The following is a 24,908-nucleotide window of genomic DNA, read 5'->3' on the forward strand; positions in this document are numbered from 1 at the left end:
AATATGCAGCTACGGTGAAAGGGGCGCCTGAATACAAAAATGCAGAGTGTGCTGACAGGAGAGCAAATTGTGGCGCAGAGAACGAAGCCTGCTCGCCAAGTTATAGGCAGCAAGACAAGAGACGAAGGACATGAAGGAGGGGGGGGAGGAGGTGGAGAGAGCGGGAGAGAGAGAGAGAGGCAGATACACAGATTGAAGAAGAGGCTGATTATGTGTTAAAGGTCAAAAAGGTGATGTCTTTCATCGACTACAGTATGTCGGAGAGAGAAACAGGATGAAATACTGAGCCCACACTGCCCTGCCCTGTCCATCCACAGAGAGCAACACCCTCCGCTCCAGAGACAGACAGGGAAGACATGAAGACAAGACACGTCTGAAAATCCACCAAAGGGATGGCCAGATCTCCAGCTCAGGCCAATTAGCCGGCAGAAACTCTCTTTTTTACACCCCCAACTACTCGTCAGCATGAAAGGATCACCCTTTGTCTGTCAGACTCATGCCTTCATCCTCCATTGCTGTACTTCCTATACACAGTCTGTCCGGCACACACACAGACACACACAACCTTTTAATTCTTACATGAACAAGTTACATTCCTGCAACTCCCTTTTCTGCTGCTGTCATCTCTCTGTACGCCTGTCAGCACACACATGTCCAGGCAGAACACACACATTTGAGCACAGAGTATCAGTCAAATCCTCACATGAACCGCGCTCTATTCATCTCCTCTCAGCTGCTGCCATCTCGCTGACTGATGTGATTGTTAGTTCTGGAGGAGGGCTCTCTTTAATTGAAGTGAGTGTGCGTGCATGCGTGTGTGCGTGGTGCGTGTGCGCGTGGTGTGTGTGTGTGTGGTGTGTGTGTGTGTGTGTGAGTCCAGAGCATTGCCTGGCGATGGCTGGTATTGTTTGGCCGATCAGACAAGCTGTCAAGTGCTCTCCGTCTCTCTCTCTCTCTCCCTCTCTCTCTCCCTCATCCTCCCTCGCTCTCTCTGTCTGTCTCTCTTTCTCTCTCTCTCTTCCTCATCCTCTCTCTCTCTCCCTCATCCTCCCTCTCTCTCTCTGTCTCTCTTTCTCTCTCTCTCTTCTTCCCTCTGTCTCTCTCTCTCTCTCCCTCATCCTCCCTCTCTCTCTCTTCCTCTCTCGCTCTCCCTCATCCTCCCTCTCTATCTCTCCCTCACCCTCTCCCTCTCCCCCTCTCTCTCTCTGTCTCTCTTTCTCTCTCTCTCTTCTTCCCTCTGTCTCTCTCTCTCTCTCTCTCTCTCCCTCATCCTCCCTCTCTCTCTCTTCCTCTCTCTGTCTCACCCTCTCCCTCTCTATCTCTCTCCCTCTCTCTCTCTCTCTCTCTCTCTCTCCCTCATCCTCCCTCTGTCTCTCTCCCTCATCCTCCCTCTCTCTCTCTCCCTCACCCTCTCCCTCTCTCCCTCTCGCTCTCCCTCTCTCTCCTGGCTCTCTGCCGCTTTGTGTTCATGTTACAATAACGGGAATGTGGGACTGTGAAGGTCACAGACGCCTGAAGTCAGACCAGCTTGCCTGGATGCATGTTTAGTCTCCCAACAGCAGAGCCCAACACCAGACGTCTATGTAACACAAACCATCCACATGAGCTACAGTCAATGACCACTCAGCACCAATAATCATCGTGTTCAAGGTCATTTTCACCAAACCGAAGCCACCAAATACTCGAGTGCATCCGTGCAGCTGTATAGGTTTCTCCCGCACCTTATTACTTTTTTCTCCCCCCACCGAGCAAACTTTTCCACAACTTTTCTGCCTCTATCTGCATACTCCCATCTGCCTTGTGTGCATTATCTGTCTCGCATCTCTCCCCTCTGAAAGTTTGGCCGGCGGAGAGGCGAGGCGCAGGCTGCTCTTTGTGAGCGCTGCTCTCTGCAGACGGCGGGGAATCGATCAGCCAGACGCTCGGATGGCCTGCTCCTTTGTGAGCCCAGTCTGGCGCTGTGCAGCTCTCCCCTGTTTATCTCCCTCACGTCTCTCACTGGCTACATGCTCTTAATTAAACATGCCGCCCGGCTATTAATTGTCAACCAAGATTGAATTTGTTCCCCGGGCACGCTGTGAATGGGCCTCTCTTTCCAGAACAAAGGTGTCCGAACAGCCGTGTCAGAGTTGAACAAAGGGCCCGAGGCATCGCTTCTATCTCCGGAAAGCACGAAGTGCTACAGCTCGCAGGCAGCCGTTGAATGAGGTGTTATCCCGGCAGCTTTCCAGGCAGGCGTTCAAGAGGTGTTCAGAGAAAACCGTCTTGTACTTTGCATCGCCATCTTTCACCCCCCCCCCCCCCCCCAATGACATTTCCACAGAAACAAAGCACTCCATCAGAATTTAGCCGCGACACCTTTGCAAGCTGTGGTAATGCTTTCACCTACACAAATAGCCATTGGGTGAAATACTTTAAATCGGCCTCATTTTTTATCTTGTAATCTTTGTTTTGTTTTTTTACTTGAGAGGTCTTTTGACAAATTGTGTAAACAAATAAATAAATAACCCAATGACTGCTAAGATGAATCTGGGAGTAAGCCGTTGCCAAGGCATAATATAATTCACAGCGATGCATCAGTGTTACTGGAGACTGCTCCAGCATCCGGCCAGAGCCCAGAGAGCCAGGTGCCATCACAGGCATCCCCTTGCAATTCCCTCACCCCACCCAACTCTCAGTCACTCCAGCCATCACCCCCGATCAATGCTGCCTTCCCAAAAGCCTAGAGCTCTGGGTCCCAGCTGATGCCAAGGAGGCCTGGCTGGTGCTATTGTGTCAGTGCCTAAACCCTCCACAATACAACGATAAACCTGCCCCCTCTGTGCCTCCTAAGTCACACACTGAACCGATGCCAAACCAAGAGCTGTCCATACAGACCCACATGGAGACCTCGTAACCACAGGGCCTCCAAGTGACACAGTCAAACAATACTGCATGTAATGGGATCTACCGATCGAGTAAAGCAAAATAAATAAAGTATCATATCAACAAACAGAAGCAGCATTGTAGCACAGAATACACTATTTTGTAGAAAGCCTTGTTCAAACACAGCATTGTGGAATTTTTAATGAGAGTCAGGCGAAGGTGGTGTAGCAAATAGAGAGAGGAGATCATTTCCCCAGTGAGCCTCTGTGTGCTGCCTTTTCAGCAATCCCAATATTTTGCTGCTGGTGAACTCACTGAGCAGTTGAGGAATTACTTATTTAAAAGATAAGGTTTCCTCTGTTGTCAGCAAAAAAAACGCCTCTTGTCCATAACGGCAGAACACCAATGCAGTGTGAAATCAAAGGTCACCCGGAGACAAATAGCACTAACAGGCGAGAGCAGGGCTGACAAACGCTCCCTCACCAAATTAATTAAGAGTGGAGATTCAACATGGCGTCTCCAACACAAAGGAGAACGAGCAGTTGTTGTTGTTTCAGCGAGGCTTTTAAGAGAACAAACACGCTCCCCTTTCCTCTGTTGTAATCAAAGCCTGTTTACCCGCGTCTCTCAAATGACTCCTTCATTGAATGTTTTATATGGCAGCTTTGAGGAGTCTGATCTCAATCTAGGCCCTGAGATGCCTCCGTTGGGCTTGCTTCAGCCTCGCAACTTGCCCGGGAACCTTGGGGGCGCCGCGTTAAACGCCTTACCCCGAGGCAGCCCGCTAATCCACAGCATTCGCAGGTGTCTCCGTCTGGCCGTGACCAGGAGATAAGCCCACGACTGAAGGAGAGAGCGGCAAGCAATATACACCAAGTGCACATTTGACTCGAGAGCGTGCCTTCGCATCCCGGTCCCACAGTCGGTCACCCATTTGAGGAGACGGGGCGGAAAACAGCAGGTCTGAGACCGAGTCTGGATAATGACACATCACCTGCTAGCGGGAAACATCTGCATCCCCTTATCGCTGCGACACGCAGATCATTTGCTGGATTACCCTACAGTAAGCTGCTGCCTGATGTTCTTTCACAGATCAGTGTCGTGGAAATGTTTGTACAGAGCAAGCTGGGACGGGAAAGTTGTCTCGGTGTCTTAGATAAGCGTGGCGGCCTCGGGCACGGTTCGCAGTGCACTCACCTGGCATTGATCCCAGTCACAATGTTCACTCAACCAATTGTGGGGCAGAAAATGTAATAAGCTGCAGTTTGATTCGGCCAAAATGAGAAGGTGAATGGGATCACTGTGTTGAGTCCATTCAACTATTCAAGTGGTGGTGGGAGGACACTGCAAACTCTCCAAAACACAAACAAGGGCCAGGAGGAGGAATTTAAACGCTCTAATTTTGGGCCAATCACGCTGAAACTGTTGATTCCAGACAGAAAACTTGTGGGAAATAAATGTTTGGTTAATTAGATTTACAATCAAGGGCAGTTAGTAATAACTACATAATGTAACACAAATTTATTGCATTTAAAAAGGTTTCATTTATTTTGCATTCACAATGAGCGGTCAATGCCCTTGGTGTTGGTGAAATATGGAAGGTGGAGCTCACAGCACTAAGTCAGAGCGAACCACTCACATGTAAGGTCATGTTCAGCTGCAGCTTTTGGCCTTTTAATGGTCATTTATTGTTCATCAAGTGTGTTTGTGTGTGTGTACGTGTGTGTGTGAGTGCAGGTTTCTATGTCTGTGTTTTATGTGTTCTCTCCCCCCAGCGGGGGGGCAGCACCACGGTGGCCTCCCTGCCTCCACCCACTCATTCATCCCACGTCTTGTCTAATTAAACATCGTTAACATTCATCCCAAGGTCTTATGCAGATGAGCACAGAGGGAATGTGGTGCACTGCGCATTAAGAAAACAACTTGGGGGTTGGCGGGGAGGTGAGCACGGGGATGAGACGGGGTTGTATCCGAATTGAGACGTGCGTGGATATCTCCGATTTGACCTCATTCATCAATTAATTACCACCATTAGCAGGAGGTGATGTGGAACCAAAGCTGAATTCACTGCACCGTGGCATCTCCACCGCCGGTTTGTTGACGGTGTGCGTGCGGGCATATGCGTATGACAGACAGGCACCCATTAAGCACTGAGCCAGGTACGATTGAGCGTATCTATGTGTGTGTGTGTGTGTGTGTGTGTGTGTGTGTACCTACAGTATGACCGCAAAGGCAGACAGATAGACAAACTGATGGGCATCCAGCCGAGCACTGCCATCGGCGTCTCCTCAACAGAGCTGTGATCACAGCTCAGTCCTGTCATGTGGCTGTCACTCACAGTCACACACGCACACACACACACACACACACACGGCACACCATAACACGCTGCAGCCGCGCTAATGCCTGCGACTCTATGATCCCATCTTAAAAGGCAATCTTTGTTCCTTTGTAGCGCATAGGGCACTTGAGGTGTAATTAGAAAGGTAGACTGTTGCCCTTTTGCACGTACCCGATGCCCTGAATTAGCACCAGGCACGATACCGGTCTGGTAACCTGCTGTGCATGGGGGAAAAAAACAAAGAAGAAAGAAAACAACTCTATGTGAGACATCATCCCAACACCGAGAGGTGATGGAGGTTATGAGCGTGCCGACAACCTTGTGTAAAGACACCGTGTCAGTTCATTTTCTCGACGATAGCCATCAATCACAGATCGTGAAGGTACCGGAAAACATTTCGGCAATTCAAATGCAACATAAAATCCATAAAGCTGACATTAGCTCTGCATGCATTGCACAACGATCTCGACAGGGGTATGCTACGTGTGAGCAGGTGCATTTGTCAGAGGCAGAGACGGGGTTTGCACACTGGCCTGGGCTTGAATGGCACCTCGCAGTACTTAATCCAGGAGACTAAAATGGGTTTAAGAGGCTGTGGGAGCTGTTATGGTCTGAGGGAGTGCCTGCCAGGGCAGTGGGCCGGGTGTGGCAGCCAGGCTGTGAGTTATGCGCGTCGCACATGGACTCATATTTTTTTGAGGCCAGGCTGATGGTTGGCCATGCACGGCAGCAGGCGCACAGCACTTCCTAAGATCCTGTTTTGTAACTGTCTGTGGAAACAAGAGTGTCAAACAGGCATGCATGAAAAAGCACTTTGCCCCACATACATATCCGATGCACGACAGCCAAGGTCAGTCCAAATCCTCTCTCTATTGGCGGCCGCCTGAATCACCTTCAAGGATCAACGGCTTTCATATGGCGCTTTGTTTATGTCCACAAACACGCTATGCTACTTGAGCTCCAGTTAGTCCACCTGAGTGATGCGCTCATTGTGGGCTAGCAAGCAGTGCCGTAGCTAAAACTACTGTGTAGACAGTCGAGTGCAGCCAGTGAGGGTGAGCAGGCGGGCTCAGGAAACGATGATGAAGTGCAGCATTAGCGCGGTGATTAACTCCTTCTCCCGCTCTTCCTCCTCTCGTTCAGTCCCATTTCCTCCCACCGCGGGACGGGAGGGGAGCCTCTGATCAGTGTGTGTGCGATTCCCTCGACACACCGTCCATCTGTGTGTGTGTGTGTGTGTGTGAGCTGGCAAGCCAGCAGGCCTCCTTCACCAGCGTGCTGTCGAGATCCCTCCTCATAGTCTCTCCATCATAAACCTTTCCTCTCAGGCTCTCCAAACAGCACTGAAACTTTGATGAGAGAGCGCCCCATTTGGCATGGCATGATGTTCACATGCTACGATAAGGGCAGAAGGCAAGAACAATCATATCTTACACACTCTTCTCTTTTCCCTGCGTGGCCTACGGCGTACAACTTCTCAGAAAAGCTATGCAAGAACTGTGCAGTCTATGTGGAACCTCCCGCTACACAGCCCGGTGTTACCAAGCTGGACTGAAAAACAATGACTGAATTACTGAGGCACCTGGTTAACTCACCTACACTTCAAAAATGTCGATCTTTGGGGGCGCCCGGATGGCTAAGGGGTTAAGACCCTGCCTGTACAATGCCATCGTTGAAGTTCACTCGCATTCTTTCTCTGTCTGTACACTACTTGTATACATAGTGTTTCCTTGATAATACCATCTTATTCTTCTTTATTTTTATTATGTTGATATTTGGGAATGCACCGTCAGGACTCAGGAGTGCCTTTTAATGTTGTTGTACTTTTAGCAATAACAATAACAGAATTCTATTTGATCAACTACAGCCGTATATATATATATATATATATATATGTGTGTGTGGGTATATATATATATAAATATATATATATATATATATATGGTGCATTGCTTTGTTGTTCTACCTCTACTTTAATATTTTCTGAAAAAAAGAAAGAGAAGTATTGTGCTTTTCACTTGTCAAAGAAAGTTAAAATCTAATTTGGAAATCTTTCAAATCTCATCTTAATTTGAAAATCTGTGTGAGCAAGTTGCTTGTTCAGACTGACTTCTTCGCAGAGGCACACAACACAGCAGAGGTGGAGAGACCGGAGCAGCTAGAGTCCTTCCCAGGCAGCGATCAGAGGGCGGTGGCAAATGACCTGCACTCAATGATGCAGTAATAGCTTCACCTCTTCACCAGAGAGGCTATGCTGTGATCACATAGCCCCCACTCATATCAGATTGCATCACCAGCCGCCAAGCAGGGAAGTCCTTTTTTTTTTCTCTCTCTCACAGGTGCTCAGGAGAGAAAAAAGCAGCAGAGGAAACCCAGCAAGCTAAAAACACAGAATGAGTCAGACTGCTGTTATTAGCAAGTCTGCAGGAGCTGATGGCAACAACTGGGGCTTATAATAATCTGCCACGCAAGACAATTTTACCCTCAATATTCATAATTCTATTGTTAGTATACCAGTTGTTCCTTGGTGTCGACCCGGGTGGATCTATTTCTATACGTTTGCATCACTCGCAGTTGACACTTTGAGGCAGATCCAGCCCTCTTCGAACACACACGACCTGGGTCAAAGCTACGCTCGAACACGGGACACGTCTCGCAGACAGACTCGTCAAACATCGTTCTCGTACGCAGATTTAGAATCATACAGACGCGCACCTCTTGTTTAGCATTCAGTAACATTCTGACGCAATTCGCTGCCAAAATAAACTTCCCTTCTGTCACTCCAACTAAATTCTAACCTTCTTATCGCTTCAAGACTGCTGATGTTTATTTTGCAAAGAGGATAAAACCCGTGGACGAGAGGCTTTTTTCACCCAGACAGACAATCAACCTTAATAACAGCAGCATTTACGATGTTTTGAAGATTGTGTCGACTTTCAACTGTTATAACCATCAGCGTTAAGTGTCTTTCAGTAAAGGTGATTCTCACAGTGGCATGTGTATCTCCTCCTGTCTCTATTTCTCTCCTGTGCCCTTATAAATTCTCCACAATTACATGCCAGGGCTTCTTCTTTTTCTCTCTCCAAGAGTAGAAATTACAGCTGTCTCCTCTTCTCTCTCTCTCTCTCATCCTGGTATCGCTCATCTATTATTCAGTTTTTAATTTGCCTATTTGAGGTTTTTTCCCTCGTTTGGCGACAAGTAAGCCTCTGCTAAACAGGCACCTTATCCATTACACTAAATCTAGCACACAGCAGACAGCATTCTGGAATTGACCATTAGAGGGGTTATTGATATAACCACCATTCCCTCTCGTCATTATCCCTCTAATTCATTCGTAATTGTACAGCAGCTTTTTTGGAGTTATTCTCACCTTGGATGCAAAGTAAGCATCTTCACTTTTTCAAACATTTGGGTCGTTTAAACAAAATTAAAAAAACGATCCATCAAATTATGGATGTGCAGGATTCAGTCTAGGCAAAGCCAAGTCTCCATTGTGGCCATTTTGTTCCAGAGCTTTTGTGTTTCTGACAAAAGTTTCTAAATTGCAGTCGGCTTTTACTCAGGGTACCGTCGCACTCCTGGTCATCGTTACAGAGAGATGGGCCTCTCTGACAGATCTTCAGGCTCCTACAATCATATGCAATTGTGGTAAAGTGAAAAGAAAGACATGGCTCTTTACTGGGATCCATGGCTCATTGTAGCTTATGTGTCACACGAGCCAGGGATCAATAGCACTCAATAGTCTATTAATAGGCAAGTCTTGGCTCTGTTCAGACTAGAGCACCAGCCTGTCCACTAGACCGGGCCATGAAAAGAAGAGGGTGCAATAGAAACCAATCCTCGCTTTTCTGTTAACAGTGAAAGCCTCTTAATCATCTCAGTTTCCCATTGACTTACCCCGCGGTGCTTCTCTCTCTCTCACCGAAAGGCCCGTCTTAGAGGGGATAGTTAGCCGACCCCCACCTCCCCTCCCTGCCACGGGGAAGATGACTCTTTCTATTGAGGAGTTTGGAAGTGAGGTTTCACTGCACTATAATACCGATTTATTTGAGCCAGAGCTCAAACTACCCCTGTGTACGGTCGAACCTGTGAGGAACACCGCGTTATCTTCATCATTCAGATTGAGAGTCCTCTCCGCCTTCTCCTCTGATGATGATACGCTGCCCTGGAACAGGAGTAATTACTGATCGGCACTTGGAAAAGTAGAGCAGCGTCTTCATCTCCAGTGCAAGTGTTCCGCCTCATAGACCTCAGTATCTAGTATCTGATGGAGACCGGCACCAGAGTCAGACTTCAGTCGCTCCCTCATGCAGACGATCAAAGGACACCTGAGCGATATAAAGCAAATATTGATATTGATCTGCAGTCTTTAATTTCTTCCCCACCTCTAATACTGTTGAAAACCAAATAGAGCTCCGGGTCCTACACCATTTACCATCTTGCACAGATTACCGCATTAGTTCTGGTCGAAGAAGATGTATTGATGAATTGCTTTGTGTTGGTTTAAGCCTGTTATTTTGTCGAGTGCCTTTATTAAATACTGCTCTCAGTTGAAAGAAGTGTTGGTTATATCCAGTAAATACATATATACTGTACAGTTTGAGCCTGCAGTATTGCTGTACGTGCTGTTTGATGGAAAGAATAGGAGCAGAGGAGGGAAGCAGTGGCTCGATGGGGCGATCTGATATTCGTCTGTCTCCTGCTTTTCCTCTCTGGCTCTTCCACTACCTCGGGCTCAGCCAGGAGGGGATGTGAGTAGGAAGGGGAGGCGGTCAGCATCACATGATCTCCCCTCGGCGGTGGAGCACCGCCCCCCTTTTTGCGGGACGGGGGCTGTCACATTCGTCTTTGTCAAGGCACGGCGTGCCACCCATTCATCAGGCCTGCCAGCGATGGCATCCCTTTCCTCTGTGTGCCCGGAGACTGGGCACGTCTGGGCCCGACTGCATCCCTGGTACACACAGAGAGCAACACACAGACACTCTGATGGATTCATTTATTAGGCCTTTCATTACCCAGGGGGCCAATGGTGAATCGCAATGCACTGAATGCCACAGCATTGCACAGCTATGCTGTCGCCCTCTAGGCTTACTGCTATCATGGCCGGGCTTACAGAGGGCAGAATCATCTTCTGTACAGTGTCTCATTAGACACAGGACATCATTTGTATAACCAAATTAGAAGAGTAATTCAACATGTGAAACATAGACACAGATCATTTGCTCATGTTTCTCTGTAGCTGCAATGCAACAGACCTTAAAGAATATGTTCCTACCGATCCTCCTCGCCTCAGCCAGAAAACGATTCTACTCTCAGTGTATCCGACTACATGCGAGGCTGCCGAACACCCCTTTTGTTTCACTACGTGGCCCAGTCTGCACAATTCCCATGGTTTTGTGAACCTTGTTTTAAAAAGCCAACTCAGAATCCGTTCTTTTGTGCGTGACAGCCTGCAGATTCCAAAGCAATTGGGGAGAAACCAACCACAGGGTAGATGTGCGAGGATAGAGTTCAATACTGCCTGCAAAACTTAGTATTATTGATTGCCCCGGATGGTAAATTCAATATAGTCTAAAGAAGTTAGAATTGTGGATCTACAAGCCAAGCAATTCAATAGTGTTCATCCCATGCAATGGTGAGGATGTGGGCACTGTCTGATTCAATCCCAGACGCCGTGGAGAAGGCTAGCAGGGATGGAAGAGCCAACAAATGCAATACGCTGCAGCTTCAGAGAGGATCTTTGGAGTCAACAAATGTAATAGAGCCACTTTATCCCTTCATATGTTCGTGCAACTGGATTTAGAGTGTGGAGGTCCCCCCTGTGAAGCGGCTGGGAGCTGGGGAGTTCATCCTAAATAAACTGTCATCTTTATTGCATCTTTGTCCAAGTCCAAGCCAAGCCCTGGTTTAATTATGACAAATCCACCGCATGTGTTCGCCATGTTTGCCAGTAATGAAGGCCGCTTAAAAGAAAATAGCTGGAAGCCACTTCTGTCAACAGCAATGGCAGAGGGGAGACATCTCTGCCTTCCTGTAAAATATTTAGGTTCTTACTCTGGGTGTAGACAATAAACTCCTCGCCTCTGTTTCCACTCAGAGGGGAAAAGGGCAGATTGGTACAACTGTCACAACGATAAAGAGGTTTTCATCCGAGGAGAGAGACACTCACTTGAGACCCGGAGTGGAAATTCAAAACAACATAATCCTGTGAGGCCGTGTACAACTCAGGCACACACAGCGACATCTCGTCCCGGACATTTACAATCAAGGCCGAATTAAGTGTGGCATGAATTAGCCACAGATAACACAAACTAGCGCACAGGGGCTGGAGGAGGGATATGATTTACACCACTCAAGAGGATACGATACATTTCTTTTCAATTAAGAATTTGAACAACGTCGAAGCTTTAATATTGCCCATAATGAAAGAACTCATTTGAATATCTGCTCCATTCTCTCAAGATATTAGGATGAGGAATCGCTCGTTAAAAGAAAACGAGGGGAAAAAAGGGAACGAGATAAGCATTTCTAATTGCTACCATGTTTGTTTCTAATATGTGACCCGCGACAGTAACATTGCGTCGTTTGAAAACAAAAAGGGAACTAGAAAGGCATTAAAGCGTGAGCTAGGAAGAAGCAGAGGCGTGCTAGGAATGCTCAAATACAAATGTGAGGAACCCTGAATAACACAGGCGCTGGCTGTAATCCCAAAACTATGCTGCACTGTCAAGCAGCTAATAAAAATAGGCTGGTGGCAGATCAAGTCTGTGATTCAAATACATTCAAAGCCTTTCTTAACTGAACTGCAAATATCCCATTCTGGCTCATTTTCAGACTCTTTTCCACTCGCCCCGTCTTGCCTTTTCATTGCTCTCTATGTCTCTCTCTCCTCTCTAACTCCTGCTCTCCATCTCCCCTCTCACAGTATCATTGCTAAATCTATTTGGAGCCGCCGTTGGGAGCAATTGAGCAGAAATGGGTTTGTGCACATCTTGGAAACTGTGTCTGTCATAAAAACACAAAGGTTCAGCACAAAGAACTGGTTAAATATCCATGTCTCTGGCCAGTGGTAGCCTGCAGGTGTCCTCAGCTAGGGCAACTGTTGACTTGGAACAACATCAGAGGAGCTCACCCACTGTACTCTGGCTTTGCTTTGGCAACGTGTGTACCCAAAAAAAAATCAATTCACAGGCTATTACACAACTTGGCCACACTGAGAGCGAGGCAAGGCTGACCAGCATGCACTAATGTACTGCTATCACAATAGCCATACCTCAGAAGCAACAGCTGTACGAGCTACGACGAGTCAAGTTGTGGGGAAGGCAGCCTGTGACAACGCCGCTTCCATTTGTCGGAGTGAGATAATATGACTCCAGCTAAAGCCTTCTGAACCTCAAAGAGCACGTTCATCTCCATGACTTTGAATTCATTACCCATCAAAGATAAGTCTCCTTTTCACACGCGGGGCTCTATTTGTCAGTGTCACCACACAAAGGAGAGGGGCAACTTATTCATGCCAAACATGCCTCCAGTTTCAACTTTTGGTCGCCCCTTTGAGCACAGTTTTTTAATTAAAAGAGGTTCCCTTTCTTCTCTCTTTTTTTTTTTTTTAGCGGGAATGTCTCTTTGATACCAACTTTCCTCAGCTTGAAATAGTCACGATAACATATCTTTCAATTACAGTTTTATTGTGACTATACCATCCGGTTGCCATTCAAACGTCCTCATGCCAGCGCACCTGCAAAATAGGGAAAGTGACACACGGGTCTGCATAGAAACAGCGCTTTGATTTCCCCCCATCATGCACCACCAACGGCTTTTATCTGCGAGCTGAGGGAACACGCGGCGCCTGGAGAGAAGCGGTGGGTGGGGGAGTGGCCGCTGATGAGTGGAACGGGGGGGGGGGGTGCGATGTGAGGGGACGGAGCTGACCTGACTCCCCTCATCCCATACCTCGACTGTTCCCCCTCCACACATTGACAGGCGGCTAGATTGAGGGCTAAGATTAGCAGCCACTTTCTCACAGAAGGCCAGGGAGATACAGTAGTGAGAATGAATGGCCGCGTCATGTTGTCAATGTTGTAACCTTGGCAACAGACAGAGTACTATTTTAGTCCACCCACTGGCCACCGGAAAGGTTGGCAAAGACGAGCCCGAATCTCCTCTGCTTATACGACCAGTGTATTGTTCACACATACAAGGTGTACCTGCTGGAGCAGAGCCTTGACACGTGTCTTCAATTATCCAGCCTCTCGATCAATACTTCAGCGTATTCACGACGCGAGCACGTCAGCAGAAATGGCCGGACCGAAGTAAAATGACAGACAAAAGGCAATGCGGTTCTTAAGTGGACACGAAATGAACATCTCCGTAATGTAATGAGACACGGTGACGAGTCGTTCTGTGGCTCATGTGAAACTTGTCAGCGACGAGACCGCGAGACAAAGACGGTAAACGGACACCAATGTTTCCATCACTTTGAACATGAATGGGATTTAAAGCGGCATAATATTTTGTGATTTTTCTGTTTATTTGCAAGTGCAGAAAGTGATCAACAAATCAGGAGGAATTCTGGGAGACACACACTTCACTAATCGGCCTAAGGCCACGTTTGCTATGAGGAATATTCACAAATATCTCACTTGCTTTTGAATCATTTTTGAATTGTTGACTCACCTCCTACCACAACATGGGCCTGAGCAACCTTTACATGGCAGGCTGTGCTGGATCTCCTTGTCAAGGGCAAATTTGGCATAATCGGTTTGTGTTGTATGCAATAATTCCTAATTTGCTTATTTCCCTGTGATTATTTTCGCAAGCAGAGTGAAGTCAAAGCGCTGTATTAAAATCTAATCTTCTAACACCAACCTGGCTTCCACTGATCAGCCACAGGCTGTTCATCACTGCCATTACCTCACCACACATTTGTATCCTCCTCTTCCTCCTCCAGTGCTGCTGGCCAGCTCTCCTCCCTCTCTTTCTCCATCTGACTGCCCTCACCTCTCTCCCTCCATCCTGACTCCCTCCTTTGATTTACAGCCTCCCGTTCAGCCCATTCCTCGCTCTTTTCCTCGCACCTTTCCTCAATTCATTCATTATTTCCTTTCACCCAGTCCCTATTTTATTTCCATCTCCATCTGAGAATGCATTCATCTTGCCCTCGTCTTTTTTTTTTTTTCCATTAACTCTTTGCCATTATAATTCTGCTTCACGCACATGGGCCTAACAATTGTCCTCCGCGTTGTTACAGCGGCCTTGAGGCTTCTCATCCGCCCGTCTTCTGCAGGCGGATATGACACCAGCAGAACAGCATGCTTTTGGGGTTGAAGGGTTTGGAGATGAAATTGATTTCCACTGGATTTATGAGTTACACAGAATTATTATAACTCCAGCAAAACATATTTACCATTTTCAGGGAGAGTCCACCAGGTAGCCAGTAAAGTTAACTGCATAGCTATAGGAGAAACTGCAACAAAATAACTGTATACCACAATCATTAAAATACTATGTTATTGTAACATTTATAATTCAATATTAAAATAACAATAAAAAAGTTCCCTTCTTTGTTAGTTCGTTGTATTATTGTTTGACGCTAGTTATATTGTTTCATGACGATAATATTATCGTATTAGTGAAACATAAACAGCAACACAAACAGATTTCGATAGGGGTTTCGTGGAAAGTGGTGAGAAAGATATGCGCCCAAAGCGTCAAACGATTAACCACCAAAACATAAAGAACAACACTGGACCTTGAACTGAACCTTGAGGCTCAAGTAAGCTGTTCTGTGAACCAAAATCGGTGTAGTTTGGGTTATCCATCGCAAAAAAACGTGGCATATGATTACTGTGGAAAGTTTTCAGAGTTATGTGATCTTTAACAGACGCCATCCATTACGTTGTACCTCTAGACCTCACTGGCTCACTGGAAGCTGTTTGCAAACATAATCCTACTGGTTGCGTTTTAGGTTATGCATGTGGCTGTGCAGAGAGGCAGCTTTATTCCTCCTGTCTGGATGGCTCTGTGAGAATTCCCTTCGCTTGCTTCTGCTCTGTGCTTTGCTCTTCTAATTTTGCCCGGTCCTTGTGTATACTCTCAGGAGGGGGTCTCACTTTTTGTCTTTCTGAAAAAAGTAAAAATAGCACCACTTCAGGGCAGTTTAGCCGCAAGTGTTTTTCCTTTCCTTTTTGTCGGCAACTGGAAATGCTCAGAGACATGCTGACTGCTGAATCTGGAGGGTTAGGGAGACGGCTCGTTGATCAAGGCTGGGTGAGCTCGGAGATCTCTTTCACTCTCTCTCCCCCCCCCCTGTATTTCCCCTGTCATACTCTCTCTTTTCTATCAATCCTACTCCTCCCTCTTTCATATTTCTTCCTCCCACGTTTGTTGAAAGCTGCCCCGCACTTTGGCCATGCCTGCTGGCACCCCGGGGCTCCCAGACAGGAGGTGGCAGTGTTACACAGTCGAGACAAATGGGTGCACCGAGGATGGCATCGCAGTAGAGTAAGCGCTGGCGAGAGGGGGAAGCAGGGGGGGGATAAGGACGGCACATGAACTACTCGCTTCTGTGCAGATGACATGGGGAATAAGTAATCCATGGGCCCTTCTGGTCTGACTCAGCAGTCGTTTCTCTGTCTCCCCCACTGGAGATAAGTCTAATGGAATTGCAGCATTAGAAGTGCCGCATCGCCACGGTTGGGTAAAACTCACAATACGCCTCTTTCTGTTATGACACAGATTTGTTTGCAGCTTCTGCCTACCGCGAGGCATCGGTTGTAGGCAGCTGGCCTTTTTTTTTTACATACATTTTAGCAAAGCGTGGGAGGGGTTCTGAGCATCGCAGAGGTGGCTGCTGGGAGAAGGTGGGTTCTTGCATCAAACCAGTTTTTGATTCGTCTGGTGGACGAGGTGCGGGGATTACTATCCGCTGCTACGTAATGGCAGAGAGCTGAGGAGCCATGAGCAGTTACACAGACAGCAGCACATCTGTGTGCCGATGAAATATTCAGCAGTAAGACAGCTCTCCGCAGGAGAGCAGGCTACAACTCCTCCACACCTCCTCCACCAACGTTAATGATTTATCAATAACTCTACCCTCCTGCAGACTGCCTGGGATGCTGGGCGCACCTCATTAAAAAGCTCCTGCCCGACATGGGGAGGAACCCTGCATCAAAAATACATCTATCCAAAATATAAGAGCGGGGCAGCAGCTTTACCAGCACCTAACCGCCCACTACTCCATCCGACCCACAAACACCGCCTAAAGTGATGGAGGAGTTGCAGCCACAGTACACGCAGTATAATGCCTCCACCTGTGCAGTACGCTCCGTGCAAGTCTTTGAGGCTGCTTTGAGTGTGGCGACTCAGAAGAGGCCTCAGAGATGGAGATTCTCGGTAAGGTACGGCGGAGTTCTCGGATTCTCCCTTCAAACAAGTCCACCAGTCCTCTGGCAAAGCGGTGTTGTTGAAATGAATCGCGTTGGCAGCTGCCTATAGAAAACGTTTGCTTTCGAGGTTTCATTCCCACAGAATGTGTAATTACTTGCTCAACTGGACCACGGCACAGTGATTACACCAATATCTGAGGTAATGGTCGAAAAAATCTTCCCAATTTCCATTGCAGAGATCAGCTGGTAGCGACTCCCTCCCAATCGACGGGGACGCCTCTCTGCATGAGGGGGTTGGGTTCGGGTAAAAAGGTGTCCGAGGGTGGCAAAGGAAATGAGGGGGTAGATGGTTTTCTGCGTGTGTGAATGCTGGAACTATAAAAGCAGTGGGTCGATTCGTAGGGATGAACAAAAGGGAGGGGCAGGCACAAAAAGTTCATAACCGTAGAAGAAGCCTATTAACCTTGGTTGGTACTTTAAATGTCATTATTTTTAGCTGACACAGCAAAAAGGCCTACGAGAGCTGTTCTCTTAGCGATGCGCCATGTAAATCACTTTCGCAAAAAGGAAATTACTTCCCGGGGCCCAATGTTATTAATCTAAATTCTCTGGTTGGTCAAATTGTTGCACGTAATAAATATGGAGCAGCTCGTGATGCTTATCTGCTGTGACAACCCATTCTCGCCAAAACATTTTTTTCCTCATTTTCTCTTTATTCATGTCTCGATGGCGTTCTTGAAAGAGACAGCGCTACTAAACAGCAGAAACACTGGAGGAGTAGGACGAGCGAGGGGGGGTGGGGGTGGGGGGGGGGCTTGTAGACGAGGAGGGGACAGTGCTGGGAAGACACTCTCTCTCTCACTCTCTCTCTCTCTCACTCTCTCTCTCTCTCTCTCTCACTCTCTCTCTCTCTCTCTCTCTCTCGCACTCTCTCTCGTGCTTGCTTGTAGCCATTTTCCCATCTCTTGCTTATATGATGCCTGTCTTGGCTGGCTTCTCTTGCTTGCATGTCTTCATCTATTCTCTGTCTCAGACTGTCTAGCTTGATGACACACACACACACACACACACACACACAAACACCCACACACATTTGAGCTCCTCTCCCCTCTAGCTGGCAGCTGCAGATCTGGTTGCCAATATAGAGCGGACCAGATAACTCACTACGCTGTCATATTAGAATAAGCAGCCTTGACAGAGAGATCATTTGCATGCACCACATCACCAAAATACCAAGTCGTCTGCTGTTTTTGCACAGAGGCCATACCGTCAGACTGGAGACAGTGAGACACAGCGACACAGGGGGAGGCAGAGAAAAGGGGGGAAAGGTGAGAGCGAGAAGAGAAGCAAGACACAGAGAGACAATCACATACACAAACAGAACAGAAAGATCCTATACGCAAGCACAGAACACTGCTGTGATTATCAGGCTGGAAAATAAAAATCATCTCGACAAAACAATGTAGCCACCCCTTGTGATAATGTATCTGTGCATGGCAAGGCTGCTGCTGCTCCGTGGTGATTCACTGGCTCTGGGACTGGTGGGAATGTGGCTGGGACTCTGGTCGGGGGTCCTTTGGGCTGTCTCGATGATGTGTATGTGTGTGTGTACATACGTGAGTGTGTGTGTGTGTGTGTGTGGGCATCCGTGTCCTGATTATGCAGGTATAATTGTGGGGAGGTGGAGAAAGCAAAGCCTCAAGGTCAGGGTGGTGTGGCTCATCAGCTCTAGCCTCTATCACTTTAATTAACTCCTCTGAGGGGCCTCGGAAAAGACCCTTGTTAAAAAATGCACCACAATGGAGCCGACAACCATTGTACGACGAGAAGGGCAGGGCAACATGCAGGTGGCTAAAAATAAACTCTTCTAAGCACAGCACATGACTGCTAAGACGAGCAATTATGTAATTTCACCGGCTAGGAAACTAGACCGAGTTCAGTCCGCGTTAACTTTCGTGTTACTTCTGGCCACATTTTCTAGTCGTAAAAAAAAAAAGACGAACCCAGAAACATTCTGCTCTCTAAGTCTAAATTGTGACTCTGTCAAGGAGCGAGCTGTGCTACATTCATGAGATTCCTCTGAAATGCAGGAGTAGACACAGGCTACCGAGTTGTAAGCCCACCGACTCTAGCAGTGTGACATGAAGCGTAATGCTACCTCAGCACAGCTGCCTCAGAGGGGCCTTGCTCTGTGGAGAGAAGGACGGCAGAGACACAGACCGGGACAGAGGTAAGGGAGGACTCTGGGACTTGAAGAGCACCTAGGAGTGGAGCCATGCCTTTATAGGTTTTTGGGGACTTGGGGAGTCTGATTGGACCCACGGAGCGCTCCCTCCTCAGCACCAACAGCAGACAGACACAGTAGGACACAAGCCTGTGAACAGAGTGGAACATTTAGCAGCTAAAGAGACAGATATTTCCCTCAGGAGAAAACAACAACACTGAAAGCAAGTAAATACTGGACTAACCAAATGAATGATCTGTCGAAAACAAAGTGTGTATTGCTGGTTTGAGAGTTTTTCTTTTGCATTGCATGCTGTATCTGCAAGAATGCAGTTTCATGGTGCTTGTAGCTACCATGCAAGGTGCCACCTGCCGGTCAGGAATAACTACCACCATTCACGCCACACACACACACACACACACCGAAGGCACAGACTTCGGGGGTGAAGTGTCTTGCTCAAAGACACATCGACATGGACCGGAGGACCCGGGTACAGGAGTGCCGCTCTACCCCTGAGCTACAGCCACAGCATTGTTGCAAGAATGATGAAGTTGAAGTGATGTTGACAAATGCCTGTGGACTACTTTGTACTCTTCTGATTATGATTATGAATAACTCATCACAAACTGCTGTACTTAGGTTTACAGCTTCAGATGTACAGCATAAAAGAGTCCCCGTCAGTCACACCTGGCATCACGTCAGTGCAGTCAATCCAAGAGAATAAAACTACACAAATCAACACAGACAAACACATACCGTAAGACACAGGCACCCCTCCTGGCTATGTTATCCAATTAACCAGGGAAGTGACCATCACCATAATCAGAAATAAGGCAATCTAATGGATGGCAGCATCGATGTCAGGAAACAACCACAGCGGCTGTTTTATGAGGCCATTATGGGGCAGTTTCCACAACGAGACGTGTTGCTGAGGGTGGTAAAGGACAGATCTGTATCACGTTGTTTGTGGATCAATTTGAGAACTTTAATTAGCCAGGGGGTCAGGCCAGCCAGTGCAGCAGGCCCAGGTAAAGCTCATCAGTGACGGGGCTTACAGGTGCCTTCGGCCCTAATCTCTCCGCCCATCTCGCTGAAATTAAAGCGGCAAATGGGAAATTGATTTCTAGCCTCCCTGTCCATGGCAATATCTCCTTTTGTCTTAAGGACATTAGGTAGGCTTCACTTGCCTAAGCTGTTCTTTAAAACGTTCATTATTGATACGGAGGGCTGGGCTGGCAAACAGCCAGGGCAGCCATGAAGAGGAGAAGAGCTCTCTAAGCTGCACGGCTTCTCTTTTTTTTTTTGTGGCAACAGGTCGTTGATGCAACGATCTTCAAAAACAAGCTGAGTCGAGAGAACGACTTTGACCTCGATTCTCTACCTCCAACCCGAGCTGCTGCTGACATGGCACCTCCTGCAAGATTGAGGAGATTAGACCAGGCTGAGAGAGCTGGGCTCAACTCTTCAAATAGAACCCCTCAATATCATCCCACCGATCAGTTGAATCAAATAAGTTCGTTCGAAGCTCAAGGAAAAAGCCGCCATGGGGCTCGCCAACTTGAAGGAACACAAAGCTCCCCCAACTCCAACCCGTGGAGAGAGCACAACAACAAAAGAAGAAAACAGGAGTGAGTCAGCAGAATCTTCAAACTGACAGCATCCGTGGCTACCGATATCACATAGAATCAAATGGAGTCTAATTCATTTCCCTCCCTGTATGTCACTTCCCTCAGATCGCAGTTTCTGTTGCGCCGTGTTGATGTTTTCCACTTTCTGGCAGGATGCTATTTGTCATTCTAATGAACTTCTCCGTGGGAGAAAAAAAGATCCCAGGGAACATTTCTCAAGATGTCAGGGAGCAGAGAATGTAAAGTGTGCAACACAGTTAATTCAAGTGAGCCTGCCCTGCAGGCAAGAGGCCTGCCTGTGTATCACTCCTTAACAGGGACAATTCATGCCAAATTAAAGCAGGGAATAGAGAATTCAGGAACATGTCCAGAATACTGTGTCGGAAAGCCCGTTCTACTTCAGTCGGGAAAGTCTGACGGACAGCGGTGACAGCGCGGGGCCCTCGTCCATTACAGCCTAACCTCGGGAACCCACCACGGAGCTGATGGCCAGGTATACAATGTGCACCTTTATATATTATGTAGCATGGAGCAGTATCGTAGTCCTGCTGCCCCATTATTCAAAAGCCAAAGACACCCAAAGTGCCCGTGGCTAATGTTGTGCTGTGAGAGCGGTGCAGAGTGTGTTTCTGCACCGTGGGGGGGGGCAAGCTGGTGTGTTGTGTGCACGTGATAAATCTGCTGGTATGCCAGGGCTCTTTTCTCATTTGTTAGGCAGCCATGTGTGAAAATGTTAATGAAGGCCCATATAATCTAGGAAATTCTCGCCATTAGAATTTCCTTCACGTAGGCCCGGCTTTCTGCTTACACACTGACTATTGTGCGCATCAATCCTTCCACTGTCGTACTAATAATAGACCTAATTGCCTCAGTCAGCCCACCAGCTTCCTCTGCCCCTCTGCGCATCTCAGAAAAAGGAGGAGAGGATTGTCTTATGACAAGCTCAGGGCACAGAACAAGGAGTAAATCAGGCCATATATAACAAGCAGACACATCTACCGGTGGCACTCTGCGTGGTGTCCATCATCTACCTGGCCTCCATCATCGTAGCTCATGAAATATCATGCATCCAGATGCCAGAATATTTGCCAGGGCTCAGCCAGGCACTGCAACACTTCTTCCCCTCCATGTCATCCATTATAAATATGATGGAATAAAACTAGGCCTTGTGACGTGATCTCAAAGACCCTCCCTATATGCAGAGGCTGTTTTGTTGGGGGGTGGGGGGGTCTTTGTAGGAGCTTAACAACATCTTGCTTGACAATATTTGGCCATTGTTTCACTCCCGTCCTTGTACGCATAATTTAAAAATATGTAGATCCCTTTTGAATTCCCTGCTTGAATTAGCATTCAATGAATCTGAGTGCCCCCCCCCCCCCCCCCCCCCTCTTCTTCGCTCAGAGAGGCAGAATTGCGTAATGACTCTAAAAGCAGCGGGAGAGAGGTGAAGGTTTTGCGGTCTTAATCTCTCAGAGTAGAGCCTCTTTAAAGGGAGCGGTGACTGCGGGGCCAAAACATCCGTAAACCTGCAGCCAACGCATCAGTGCGTGTTGGTCCTGCACGACTGCACGGCAGCCAGCATCGGCAAAAAACAATAAATGCGTCCAGTACTTCCAAAGGCAGGGTCAGAGGAGAAAAGCAAGACTTGACAGTTTACTTTCGCAACCCTCTGCAGAAGATCAAGACATACAATTTGACCCGCTCTCTAAGAGTCTTGAGGGACAGAAAAAAACCACTACCAGAGAAGAAACCGCCCTGAACAAAGCTGAAGGAGAAAAAGATGAACTCCTACTTATGTAATTAGGACGCAACACTAGCTGATACAGCAATTATCAAGGAAGTACAATAAGAGATGAATCTGTTTAGCTTTATTAAACCGTTTTTTGTGGACTATGAGAGGAGAATGTCTGTTTTTAAAAAGAAAAATGTGTTTAATCATTTTAGAGTTTTATGAAAAAGAAGTAAAACGTTACTTTTAAAAGTTTAAAAAGATTATTTTAGTACATTCAGAACTTGCTCAAAGGTCTCCTCTATCTATTGCTTAGGATAACCTTGTTGTTAAAAAATGTTTTTATCCTGTCTGCCGTGTCTTTGAAATTCTCTGTGCGGTGGCAGCTTCTTCTCAGTCTGTACAAATGGCTCTGAGGCAAACCCTTATAAGGGGTAAAGGATCAACGCTGTCAGAAAAGTGAAGTTATTTTACAGTTTCTCTTTCTTTCTCCGATAAGCAGGTAGTCATCGCGCGTCACACAGAACAAAACCTAATGTTGAAGATGAAGCTGCGTTCAACTTTCTGTTGCAGAATGATTGAAAGGAGGAATATTAACGTAGCTCATCAACAGTAATACCACAATAAACCACTTTATTCTTACTATAACACTGTAAAGAATGAACTTCTCAGGGAAGCCAACATGAATAAACTACCGTAGTTGGGACTGAAAATAGGCGTGTACTTCAACATTTGTTGGAGCATATAAAATACCAAGAGTTTTATCCGAGGTTTATAAAGTAGTGATGTGATGACGAAATGGTTTTATGCCAACCCACACACTCAGATAAAGGGGACCCAACAAGATAAGCAGGCAGACAAGCCTTATTTTTGTATATTTAAATGGACACTCACCTTTTTTCAAATCTATTTTTAGATCATGTATATTATCCTACAAATGCAGCTATTGTTGCTGCTTACTGATCAATTGACCTCTGGTATGTATAGAGAAGCTAACCACTCGCTCTGTGTGACTGAGGAAAATAATTGTGGGATCAACATTTTGTCTTTATGCTCATTTCTTATCTCTTGATCCTCAGCCAAACACAACCACCTCAACCAAATTGCACAGCATTAGACATTTACAATTAGTGCTCTCTCATCTCTCTCTCTCTGTGTCCCTCTCCCTCTCTCTCTCTCCCTCTCTCTCTCACACACTTTCATACCCTCTAGTCTCTTTTTGGATTTTTGGAAAGGAGACTCCCACTGCAGCCACAGATAGAGGAGCAGGTGTGCTCACCCCAGGGTCCGGAAGCCTTCCAATTAAGACACAGAGGCAAAAACATTCCTCCACACTGACCTCGCCGGCAAACATGAATTACATGCACTTGGACGGAAACACACCGACTGCCATGCTTCTCTGAGCCGTCCCTCCCGCTGCTCTGCCCAGCCTAGTTTTAAATCTATTTACATGAGCTGTGTAATAGACCAACTTCATCTGGGCCCAGCTGTTTGGTGACAAAGATGTAGAGTTTTGTTGGCAAATTACACTACGCACTCAGGGTGTATACTGTGTGTGTGTGTGTGTGTGTGTCTGTCGCTTTGCATGTCCCTCTGTGTCCTTCTTTGTGCTGTGCACACTTCAAAAGTTATTCCCACTATCCCCTTCAAAGACTGTGTCTATTGTTTCAGCTTCAGCCTCCCAGCATCCCGCTGCCTCCTTAAAAATGGAGGTGAAAGTTGAGCACCTGCTGAGCTAAGATACCAATATGCTCGTCTGCATTACTCCGTTATTTCCCGCTGTAAACAAACACTCTTCAAATAAATGAGACTTCCAACGATGCAAGAAAGAGAGGCGGGATGAGCGACTGTGAGCTCTGTCGATTGTGAAGGAAGGTGATTTTAATGCTGCTCAAGAGAAGTGAACTTTAGTCTCATTTTTTACAGGTTGACCATTAACACCAACCTTATCAAAGTCGTTTGTCTCAGGAGTTGTTGAACATCTGCAAAATGCTCTTTTGTCTGTGCTTGAGTGACACTGTTTTCTGAAAGGTTAATTGCTTCTCGTAGTAATAAAAGGCCAGATTCGGGGCTGTGATTGACATAAATAGCGGTGCTCTCCCTCCACGCCGAGGTTTTCCACCACTTCCATCCTTGCTGCCAGGTCAGTTTCTGACAATTGTGATTTATTATTAATGACATTCGGTGCACTTCCTGTGACATTCCTTTTATTGGGTCTTGCGCCTTTTTTGTGGCCCATCTAAGAGAGACACTTGTCCGCCCATGGCCAGCTTTATGGCCTAAAAGGGAATAAATTGTCCAATGTCACCGCCGCAGCCAACAACGGCTTATTTGATGCTGAAGATCAAATGATTCATTCTGCGATTGTGCATTGGAATTTACTTTTAAGCAGCAACAATGCAAACAACAGCGCAATAAATCTTTCTCCTCTCCGATGTGGTGATTACTCTCTGTCTGCAAAGTATTGGACTTTACTCGCAGTCAGGGACGGGAAGTTGACGTAGCCATCTGCTAACCTAGCCTGCGGTGCAAAGAAAGCAGACGACAGACTGGCCAAATGAAGAAAAGAAAAAAAGAACCAAAAAGAAAGACCGAGAGTGGCGCGGGAGAACTTCACCGGCGGCTGAATCCAAATCGTGATGCCTGATTTGTATTCACTCTTCAGTCCACAAACGCTCCCCGAGCAGCTTTGGGGTTGGGAGAAGCCCGCGCGTTAGAGAGTGCTGCAGAG

This window comes from Melanostigma gelatinosum (assembly GCF_949748355.1).
Source record: "Melanostigma gelatinosum genome assembly, chromosome: 8".
Taxonomy (NCBI): domain Eukaryota; kingdom Metazoa; phylum Chordata; class Actinopteri; order Perciformes; family Zoarcidae; genus Melanostigma; species Melanostigma gelatinosum.